Source organism: Kogia breviceps, chromosome X, assembly GCF_026419965.1.
Source record: "Kogia breviceps isolate mKogBre1 chromosome X, mKogBre1 haplotype 1, whole genome shotgun sequence".
In the NCBI taxonomy this organism is placed as follows: Eukaryota; Metazoa; Chordata; class Mammalia; order Artiodactyla; family Physeteridae; genus Kogia; species Kogia breviceps.
In genome coordinates, this window is record NC_081330.1 from 14,783,441 (window position 1) to 14,794,999 (window position 11,559).

The 11,559-nt window shown below is 47.2% G+C and overlaps 1 protein-coding gene and 1 pseudogene across 4 annotated transcripts in view; both read right to left on the minus strand.

Annotated features, from left to right (window-relative positions):
• Positions 1-11,289, minus strand: part of FHL1 (four and a half LIM domains 1) — a 61,946-nt gene extending 50,657 nt beyond the window's left edge. The window contains exon 1 of one of the 4 annotated variants that reach the window (XM_067023371.1): positions 11,109-11,289. The gene's annotated coding sequence lies outside the window, so the exon portion shown is untranslated. Of the gene's footprint in view, positions 1-10,884; positions 10,962-11,108 lie in introns of those variants that run through there. The other 3 variants (XM_067023368.1, XM_067023369.1, XM_067023372.1) reach the window with 3 other exon arrangements.
• LOC131748890 (chromobox protein homolog 1 pseudogene) lies at positions 528-3,134 on the minus strand (annotated as a pseudogene).
• Positions 11,290-11,559: the final 270 nt, after the last annotated feature.

Below are 11,559 nucleotides of genomic sequence, written 5' to 3' on the forward strand. Positions count from 1 at the left end.
AGTTGTTCTTCCCTTTGTTTCACCATTTCCCCCCAACAGGCCCCAAATTTTAACAAAAATGATCCTAACCCATCTCCCTTTTTTCCCACCCCATCCCTCCCACCCCAAATAATACACCAGAAATAGCCAAAAACTACATACATGCTACGCTGTAAAAATGCAGAGTTAACACTACTGGGAAGAAGGCCGTGGGTTGTGGAGATGCTCTTTGAAGATCTACAGCATCTTTACAGCTCTCCCACATCCCATTCTGCAAGTTTTGTCCTTCGTAGAAGGCCCTTTGCTTTTCTCAGCAAAGTTCAGAATGGGTTGCCTTGAAACACTGACCCTCCTTCCCCTCCACTGGCACGGCTGTGCAAACTAGACAGCATGGAGCGCCTTTAAAGCACCTGGGCTGCTGCAGGGCACGGAAACTACACTGGCTCTTCAAAGGACACCTTCTCAAGCCACCTCTACCGTGTCAAGACAAGTAGAACTCCTTCTTTCCCCACTTGAAACCCACAGTCAGATGGGACAGGGGCTGGTACTCAGGAGAGTTCATTCTTGTCATCTTTTTTGCCATCATCCTCCGAGGGGTAGGAATGCCACGTCGGCCTTGCCTCATAGGAGGCTATGACAACCTGTGGGCACTTGACATTGGCTTCCTTGTCAGGGACCAGGTCAGCCTCATCAGAGTTTTTCCACTTCATCAGGAACACGAGTTCTCCACTGGAGTCCGTAGCTCCAATAAACCGCTCCGGCTCCAAGCCCCGGGCAACGCCCCTCGTGGCTCTTCGGACTCTTCTTTCTTCTTCTTTGGTTTGCTCTCCTCCCCCTTATCTTCCGCATCAGAATCAGCGTTGCGCTTGCCTCCCTCTGATTTATCTGTCTCGTGTGCTGTTTTCTGTGACTGCAGGAGCCCAGCAATGAGGCCGGGGCGATCCAGGTTTTCTTCTGGTTCCCATGTGTCGTCCACACCTGAGGACCCCTTCCACTTTAGGAGGTACTCCACTTGGCCCTTTACCACTCGACGGTCGAGAACTTTCCCCACCACATCTTCTTCTTCCGCGGCTGCTAGCACCTCGCCCACTTGCTTCTTATTTGGCTTTCCCCAGGGTGCCCTCCAGCTTTCCGGTATAAAGGGTGAGGCTGCTCAGAGCAGCGCCCACGAGCCCGAGAGGAATCGGTGCCCCGCTACTGGCGCGTCTGGTCGGGCTGGCCGGGGGGGGGGGTGGCGACCAGAAAAGCAACAAGCCTGCTGACCCCGGCTGAGCCCCTCCCTCAGCCGAGCCTCTCTTTCGTATACAGTACCGTGTATCTGTTCATCCCAAACGCATCTGTCTGTTGTAACTTATTTAAAATAGATTTATTTGTTGTACCACGTGGTACACTTCAACTATAGACAATTATATCTGTTAGTTATTCTTTAATAAATTGGGGGGAGTTGATATTTAAAAAGTGTCTCTAACAAAGGCCGACTGCTTTATCTGTAGATGCAAGTATACATTTGCACCTCCTATTAGCTCGGCTGCTTGGTTTCTTTCCTTAGTGTGGTTAGGTGTGCTTACTACATTGGAAAGTGCTGCGTCTTATGGCCTAGAAGGGAAGGGCCTAGAATTTGAACATTTGAACTGACCCTGGCATCTGGAGACGTAGAATATTTGACAAGGAACTTAAAGTGTCTCCTTAGCTTCTAGAAGCCATCTGCCTGAGGACTTTTTATAAAAATCGTTTTAAGTATGTGAAACTACCATTATTTACAGGGTGTTTCTTACAAACTATTGAAAAACAGAAAATTTTGTTAATTCAAATGTCTAAATCCACTACTATGGCTCAGTGATACAAAAATTTTTGGAATTTATGTGTGTGTGTGTGTGTGTGTGTGTGTGTGTGTGTGTGTGTACTCTTTAGTCTCTAAGAAACCTGGAGGGCCACCTGTTACTTTAGTTCAACTGGTCACACGAAAGTACAGATGATTGATTATGTCTATAGACAGATGCTGGCCACCAGCTTCCCAAACAAGAATAAAGTCTAATACTAGACCCGGCAGAGGTTCACTGAAAAGCCAGTCCTTAACCTCTTCCTAATAAATCACACATTTTTAATCTGACAGGAGCCAAAGAGCCTTATCCGCACTCTAAAACTGCAAGTGAAGAGCAAAACTTGTTAATCCAGTAGAGAAATGTACTTTTGTACCATCCTCCTCAAAACAACGGATTCACTTTGTTGTAAAGCAGAAACTAACACATCATTGTAAAGCAATTATACTCCAATAAACATGTTAAAAAAAATCAATTCCAGACCTAAACATAAAAGGTAAAATAACAACAACAACAAACAAAACCTTGACGACAACATGTCTACATTCCCATGTATCATGTCCTCAGTATCGAAAAGCACACTTAGAACTCGGTGGATATTGCAAATTCTTGTGATTAGAAGGTCTATGGAACATTTTATGCCTTGAATATATGTAAGAACCAGAGTTTTTTGGGGGTATTTTTGGTTTGTTTGTTAATTTTATTTTTTCAACATCTTTATTGGAGTATAATTGCTTTACATTGCTGTGTAAGTTTCTGCTGTATAACAAAGTGAATCAGCTATACGTATACATATGTCCCCATATCCCCTCCCTCTCGCGTCTCCCTCCCACCCTCCCTATCCCACCCCTCTAGGTGGTCACAAAGCACCGAGCTGATCTCCCTGTGTTATGTGGCCGCTTCCCACTAGCTAGCTATTTTACGTTTGGTACTGTATGTATGTCCATGCCACTCTCTCACTTTGTCCCAGCTAACCCTTCCCCCTCCCCGTGTCCTCAAGCCCTTTCTCTACGTCTGCATCTTTATTCCTGTCCTGCCCCTAGAACCAGAGTTTTTAGGTGCGTGAATAAAATATAAATCCCACAAAACGTAGAGTGCTGGCAACCAAGAGTTACTTTGACTGCTCTTTTCTTTTCCTAGGTTTCACTGCACTTACAAAGCCAGTACACACGTATCTTCTATCTGTGTACTTTTCACCCATAGTAGTTCCAAAAGGAAGCTCAAGCAAATCTCATTGGTTTAAATACAGAGCAAAACCCATTTTCAGAAGAGAAATACAGTGTACGGCAGGAAGCTGCGAAGAGCTGGCGGCTCGCTGACAATGCACATATTCATTAGCGGGCAATAATAAGGAACAGGAGCAAAAACTACTTCACAACACACCCCTAGGCAAGGGTACAATTTTCTCATTTGTTCAAACAGTAAGCCCTTGGCAGTGAGTATCCATATTCATTATTTCACGTAGCTTTAGCGTTTGCTGGGGCTCTGGCCATAGAGAAGGGATGATTTTGTGTTCACAGGTTTACATGTGTACACAGCCTATGTAATCTCCAGATGTATTTTGTGAAATTCTGTTCTAACAGTGACATTTCTGTATCAAGGGACACCAGGTCTCACCCGACACCTGTTCTGGAGAGCAGCTTCCCTGACCATCCTAGGCTGGAAAACGCACCTGGCCCAGGTTGGGGGCAAATGCGGGAAGGGGAAGACGCGGCGGCAGGTAAACATGATGATGACTCTGGAGCCCGGAAAAAGAAAAGCGGGCGGAGTCCCCTGGCCCGAAAAAAGGTCACCCTGAGAGTAAAATAGACACCCAGGCAAAGGACACACGAAGAGAGAGGGGCCCACACAGCTACAGTAAGCACAAAGAGGGCGAAGAAAGAAAGGACGGGAAGCCAAAGAACTTATTTTGTTTTTTAACAGCGCCAGATTTAAAACACAATCCCACGTGAGGGTGCGCGCGCACTGCGCGTGTGCCAGCATTTGCTACAACTTGACTTCCTACCTGAGTCTGGAAGCAAATGTAGTCTTTACAATTTCTTTCCCACCATGTGAACTTCACCACAATTTTAACAGACATTTCATTTTATAAAGGAAAAGAAAACTTTCATGCAGCGATGGCTCCGATTGGGGTCTTTCAGGCTAGTATGTGTAACGGCTCTTACGAAGTCGTTGCTGCATTTCTGTGACTCTACGCATATTCTATAGGCCTTGGTACTTGTACTTGCTCCCTAGGCCAGAGGAAAGTAAAGGCTAGGTGCACAAAAGAGGTTCCCCACCACTAATATTCAATTTCAGTAAAGCAAATAATATGATAAATTTCTGCAAACAACTGTTTTGATCATTTTCTGAAATTAGGAAAAAACTGGCCCTTTTGGTATCCTTCAGTATGTAGTTAATATACTTTCACCATAATAACTTGTTCTTTTGAGGGACAAGCCAACAAAAAGTTCTGGCTGTGAAGAGTTTTTAATTAGGAAATTAAAACTTACCTACCTATGGAGTACCTAAAACTTCAAATTGGAACTCCGACATTAACACATCATATGACCTTGGATCAGGTGCTTGGCCCCTTTGAGCCTCAGTTTCCTCATCTCTAAAACAAAGCGGGGGTGGTGGTGGTGGAGTGGGTCTTGACAGCCCCTTCTAGCGCTGAAATTCTACTACGCAAGTTGGAGGAGGAAGAATTTCAAGGAGCTTACATGAGGAGGCCACATGATCATTCTCGAAATCTCAGGTGGTGTTCCCATTTCACTCTTCATGACCATGACTTCCATCTAGAGATGCAACAGTAATTCAGAGGATCTTTTGGTAAAAATTTTAAAGAACCTTAGACTACACTTATAAGTTGGAGATTCTGCAATGGACTTGAGTCCACCATGAAAAAAATCACTGCATTTAACAAAGAAATACAAAACATTGTCACTAACTTCTGGGTGGTGGATTACAACTGATTTTTATTTTCTTTAGGCTTGTCTGTATTTTCTAAATTTCCCTACAATGAAAAAGTACCACTCTTATCATTTAAAAAATAGAATTTCAAAAGGATTAGTGCATTCTTGCAAGTTTTACCAGATCTCTCAAGTCTACTCTAAAATCATGGGGGCGTGGTATGAAATCAGACGGTATCACAATGTGTGTCTGCACACAGTGCTTGATTACCCAAGTGGCTGGCTGGCTGCTGTAGTCAGAATCAGGACATTATTATTATAATCAGAATCTATGGCTCACAGTCCTACGTGGAAATCAAAACATACGTTTTATCTAAATAACTTTTTTTCCCCCAGCATCCTGGCCCTTGAGAAGCATGGTTAAAATTCCTTTCCAGTTTAAAGTAAATGAAATGAAACATGAGGTACTTCTTCTACCCACACACACACCAAAAAAACCCAGCTTTCCAGACAAAAATATGGTTGCTATTGGGCTGGGTTGGTTTTTTTTTTCCTCTTGCTATGCTCGAAAACACAACATATCAAAAGTTAAAATAAATATTTAGCTGTCAAAACAAAACACACCCCCCATATGGAAAACACAAATATGAATTTGATGACGCTTGTTATGAAAACAACGTCCACAGCAAAAACAAGTATTTAAATTGTGTCCAAAGACTATGAAACTAAATGTTATCATTAAGTTCTATACGACAGTCCAAAAAAGGTTCAAGGTAAGCTGCGGAAAGGATGTAAACACAATTAGGTAACTTCCAGCTTCACCACCATAAAAAGTAAAATTTTCAGGGAAGATAGACAATGAAGTTTCCCAAAATGACAACTGCAGGCTCAGTGCGGGTAGATCTCTAGAACAAACTTCATGTTCAACTGAATTATCCTCAGTTGAGGAAGGTATAGCATAATAGTTCACCTCTCCATTCTCCAGCTGGATGTGATCTGCGTCTACAACACATTACCTCCGAAATGCTTTTTTACCCAGGCCCAGCCACTCACCTCTCCGCAGCAGCGTCCTCGCCTCACTCCCCTTCAGCAACCCCAAGCTCCAGACCGTGCAGCAAGGGACAGTGGCTTCGTCACAGGACTGAAGTTCAAATCCCAACTCTCCCGCTTCTGAGTTGTGCAATCTTAGACAAGTTCCTTAACTAACCTCATCTGTGAAATGTGCATCATAACCACTTTGCAGAGTCCCTCTGAGGATCAAATTACATAATGGGCGTAAATTCAACCCACATATTTTCTAGAACTATAGTAGGCCTTCAAGTAACCAGTTCCCTTTCGCCCCCTACTCCTGGCCACTTACTGCAAGTATGATCAAGTTTAACGTTCATGGTTTTAATTACTCTCCAGCAAACTCAATGGTATGTAGCACATGTAGTCATTTTAATTTTGTTAAGACTTTGAATAGAGCACACCACAAGGGAGACAGTACGACGTTGTACTCAAAACCATGAACTTCTTTTCTCCCGTTGCGGAGCACAGGCTCCGGACGCGCAGGCTCAGCGGCCGTGGCTCACGGGCCCAGCCGCTCCGCGGCATGTGGGATCTTCCCGGACCGGGGCACGAACCCGTGTCCCCTGCATCGGCAGGCGGACTCTCAACCACTGCACCACCAGGGAAGCGCCACCAGGGAAGCCCCACCAGGGAAGCCCATGAACTTCTTAGGAGTTAAGACGATCTTAATTCTGATGTCTCCTAACCACACCCAGCTGTGCAACTGAGGGCAAATTACTTTACTTCTCTGAGCCTGGTTCTTGTTTTGTTACGTTTTGTTTTGTTTTGTTTTCCGGTACACGGGTCTCTCACTGTTGCGGCCTCTCCCGTTGCGGAGCACAGGCTCCGGACGCGCAGGCGCAGCGGCCATGGCTCACGGGCCCAGCCGCCCCGCGGCACGTGGGATCTTCCCGGACCGGGGCACGAACCCGTGTCCCTCGCATCGGCAGGCAGACTCCCAACCACTGCGCCACCAGGGAAGCCCCTGAGCCTGGTTCTTAATTTAAAAAATGAAGAGACTAGACAATGTATACAAGTGCCTGGCACAGAGCTAAGTACCATATATTGTAGCTCCTATTGGTCTTCATGATTTGGGTCGATGTTCAGGTACTAGTCACTTTCAACACTAGTAAAGTAAGCTTAGCCAACAACTCAGTCACATCAAGACACTGTTAGTGTTGTCTACTCTCCTGAAGTTAAGTTCTACTGCATTTCATAGAGGAAATTACATCAACCTTAGCGCTATTGACAATTTGGGTCAGATGATTCTCCATCGCGGGGGACTGCCCCTGGCATCCTAGAATGTTTAAGCCCCTTGCCTGACCTCTACCCACTAGACACACCCCACGCTGTGACTGCCAATACTGTCTCCAGACATTGTTCAATGTCTCCTTGGGGACAAAACTGCCCCAGTTAAAAACCACTCGTCTAGCACTTTCTGCAGATGGGAATTCTCAGCCACCTCGGTGGTAGGCAGCCCTGCAGGAGGACAAAGGGTTACTCGCCCTCCCATTTACTCTTATCTACTCCTCTGGGCTCCATCATTCATTAGTACCTGTAATTCAAAGGTGACCATAGAAAAATAAATTTTTTGGCCCAATTTGCTGTCAGAAGCTGCTTTAAGTCACAGGAAGGAATGCTGGCCTGGCTGTCTTTTCACTACTCTATACAGTCATACAAAATGCTGAACTTTAATATCAAGGAATCTGCTATGTCCTAATTACTTTACATAAAATGTTAAAAGGCCATTGACCTTAAGATGACTTATAAACCATGTTATTACCCAAACTGACAAAGTACGTCTTCATTGGGAAGGTGAGATGGAATTTATGCAGTGACTAATACCCTGGAAAGAAACGGCTCCCCTGTTTGCATGGCTGAAGCATGTTTACTGTACATAAAGTGCTATGTTAAAGTCCAAAAGACTCTGGACACCTCTTGATTATTCACAACGAATTCACTGTCTGTTTTTCATTTTAATAACTGCACCAGAAAGCAGGAGCCATTTCTTATCCACTGTGCATGCTGGCACCTAGCACAGAGCCTCCAACAGAGGCGGCAACTCGGTAAATGTTGGTTGAATAAATAAATGGTCATATATTCTGCTTAATTAAGTACTCTGTTGACAAGAAAAAAATGAAAGAAACTTTCTTTGCTCTCGTCCAACAGGAGCTGAAAGAAAAGATGTGTTAAGAGAAAATAATTACAGTGTGCTCCCTTTTACTCCAAACCCAAACAACTGGAAAATTCAATTAACCAAAAAAATTTTGTAGGCAAAAGTTGGGGAAAGCAGCCAAACAGATAAGGCCCAAAGTTCAAGCAATCACGAACATTTGTTCAACTCCCAGAAGATTGTAAAAGCCAAAGTCACCGGCACAAGAGGGCAAGAAGGCAACCGGGAGGTGGGAAGCGGTTAAACAGGGCTGGATCAGCCTGAGGAGGTTAGCTGCCATCCTTCAGTGGACAGTCTGTTTTTGTTTTTAACATCAAAACTTTAGAGGTAAGAGTCAATGTCTCATGCAAAGCCTTGACTTACAAATTACTTTTCAAATGGATATGAGCAAAAATTTAAAGAATATTTAGAAAGATATCTGATCATATTTTTGTTAACTTTTCAAGTTTCCTTATCTTTTCTTTTCCCTTCTCCAGTCCCGCGGGGCAAACAACAGGTTCTTAAAAAGCTGCGTAAAAGACACTCCATTTACTCCTTTTGTCGAGAGAAACTTAAGGCCCACCACCATCACATGCTTCTCTCTGCAAAAGATTTCACCACGCCCAGCATTCTATTCATAAGAGAAAAGAAACAGTCAGATTTAAATTGTATTTTTAAAGTATTATTTTAAGATCATTGTCCTGTATACAGAAAGGGTATCGCATTAACATTAGAAATGGTGCAAATAATAGTGTTTAAATGCATTCTCGGGGCTTCCCTGGTGGCGCAGTGGTTGAGAATCCGCCTGCCAATGCAGGGCACACGGGTTCGAGCCCTGGTCCGGGAAGATCCCACATGCCGCGGAGCAACTAAGCCCGTGCGCCACAACTACTGAAGCCCGCGCACCGCAACGAAGAGTAGCCCCCGCTCGCCGCAACTAGAGAAAGCCCGCGCGCAGCAATGAAGACCCAACACAGCCAAAACGAAATAAATAAAATAAATTTATTTTTAAAAAATACATGCATTCTCGTCCACCTTTGAGACCAAAACCTCTATCTCCACTTAAAGCACTTCCAGTTTATCATTTCCAGTACACAAACAAATGATCATGTTTAAGTGGTCCATTAGTTTGATCCGTATTACATTAGCTTCAATTTCCTGGTATCATATAAGAGGAATTTTCCCAATTTAAATCTTACACCATTTTTTTAAAGTTTCACTCAAAAATCTAGACTTGGTTAAAAAAACCCCAAAAAACAAAAAAACCGCTTGCCTTCTCCAAAAATTCAATATGGGAATGGAAGCCTAGAATTTCAAAAACCATATATGCTCACAGAATCTATATGGTAGTCTTAGGCTATATACTTACTGGTAGGTGGTTCACACAAATCATGGCGTATCTGACCAATTTCCTGTTGCATAAAGATTATATTTGCTCTGAAAAATGTTAAGTAAGCATTTTTAAAGACTGAAGGTAAAGACTAGATTGGAACCTTATGTAACCAAAATGGGAAAGCACGTATAGCGTCACCACATTAAAGGCCTAAACCTTTTCAATATGTATTCTTCCTAAGCAAATATGAGCATGAGTTTCCAAAGGCAAAGCTACCATCCCAGAAGCCCTCGCTTCCTCAGTGTAAAGAATGGGGAGGGTTCTGTTCCTGGAGATGAGCTGGGGAGGGAAAGGCTTTGCAAAATTCCAAGGGGCTCATAATTTAAATGTATGCTATTCTGCAAATGCTCACATTTCCAAAGAACAACATAAAATTTACATTAAAACTGTCTTAATCAAGATAACGAAAAAAATTATTCTTGCTGCTCTATAAGCTTGCCATAGATTTGATAACCCAGGAAAGAATTACAGGCAATTACAAAATGATGGCTCCAATTAGGAAATCTGGATCTATTCCAAATTCAAATCGAAGGGGGCTCAGATAATCCCGATGGAATAATTTAAATGAATATAGGGGACTTCCAGCAAAGACATACGTTTATTCTATTTCTACGTCTTCTGAAAGCCAAGCAAAATGCTACAACGACGTATCTCTTGCACTTCAGGAAATTCAAAAACCGAACCTGGAGTCCCCTTAATAAACCTTGTTCTCTTCTTTTCCCAAGGGGTTTCGCTGGTACAGGGTTTTTATTGTAAAAGGGCAATCAAAACAAACCCGAGAATCCTGCACAGTCTCAAACGCAGAAGATAATATAGCACCGAACACGAACCACACACAATCTTTCCTTGCTGATTTCCAAACCTCCACCTAGTCCTGGAAGCCTGAGAAGAGGCCGCGAGGGATGGAAGAGAAAGAGAAACTTCGAAAGCAGAAACCTCTCTCCCAGAGCCTAGAACAGACGGCACCTGGTAGGGATTTCACGCTTTTTGAGACGGAAAGGTCACACCTGCAGTTGTGAAAATCCACCTTCTAAGGCTCAACCCATATTACAAAACCTTCCTCCTGCTTCTCTAGGTTTCGCGCTGGAGCTGAACCCCCCCCCCGCCCACCCCCATTCGCCAACCCCCCGCCATCCCCTTAGAGAAGAACCAGCGCGGGTCCTCCCCCTCCTCCTCCCCACCACAGCATCCCCGACGAGCAAACCTTGGAAGCCCCTCACCTCCACTCCCTCCCACGCCCACCCCCGCCCGCCTCGCCGTGCGAACCGAGGCCGGTTCCCCTTCACTCCCTCCCCGTCCTCGAGGAGGAAACCGAGGGGAGCCCCCCACTTCATCTTCACCCGCTCTCCCCACCCGGCCGGCTATCCTCGTTGAGAAAACCGAGAGGTGCCCCCCACCTCGCCCCACACCCCCACTGCCCGCCATCCTCGGGCAGAAAGCCCAGGGGCCCCCTTCCTTCTCTCTCCACTCCCCACCATTCCGCAGAGGAAACCGGGGAGAGCCCCCTCCTCCCTCCCGCTTCCCACACCTCCAGGCGCTCCCGGTCCCCTCCGCCCGCCACCCCTGCGGCGAGAGCCCGAGGGAGGCTGAGGCACGCACCGGCGGGAGGGCAGAGGAGGGGACCCCGCGGCCGGCCATCCCGCAGCTCCCGCTCCCGGCCGGCCGGCCGAGGCCCGAGGCCCCAGGTACCCGCCCCGGGGGCCAGCCCGCGACCGGCGGCGGCGGGGCAGGAGGGCAGCCGCTCCCCCGGGACGCGGGACGCGGGCCCGCTGGGCGGGAGGCACACACGCACGCACGCACACGCGGAGAGAAAGCGGGCTTACTGCCTGGGGATGCTCGCCCGCGCGGCTGTCTCGGCGGCGGCCGCTGCCAGCACCAAAACCAAGGCGCGGCGGCGGCGGCGGCGGCTGCGGACTGAGCCCCCTCGGCCCGGCGGTGGATCTAGGGCGCGGGAGGGGCGCGAGGGGAGGGGCACGCGGGGGAGGCGGGGAGGGAGGGCGCGCGCGCGCGGGGGCGGGGGCGGGCGCGGCTGGCCCGGGGCGGGGCGGGGCGTGCGCCAGCCGGGGCTCGGCCTGCGGGGGCTGCGGTGCGGGGCGCGCGCGCGCGCGCGGGAGCCGGCCGGGCCGCGGGCGGGGCGTGGGCGCCACGCACCCCGCGCGGCCAAGGGCCCCCGCCTCCGGGGCGGCCCGCTGACTGCAAGGCGCGGCCGCGCGGGGAAGGTGGCTGCGAAGAGACAGGGGCGAGCGCATTCCTGGAGGGCCGGCTCCCGCCCCG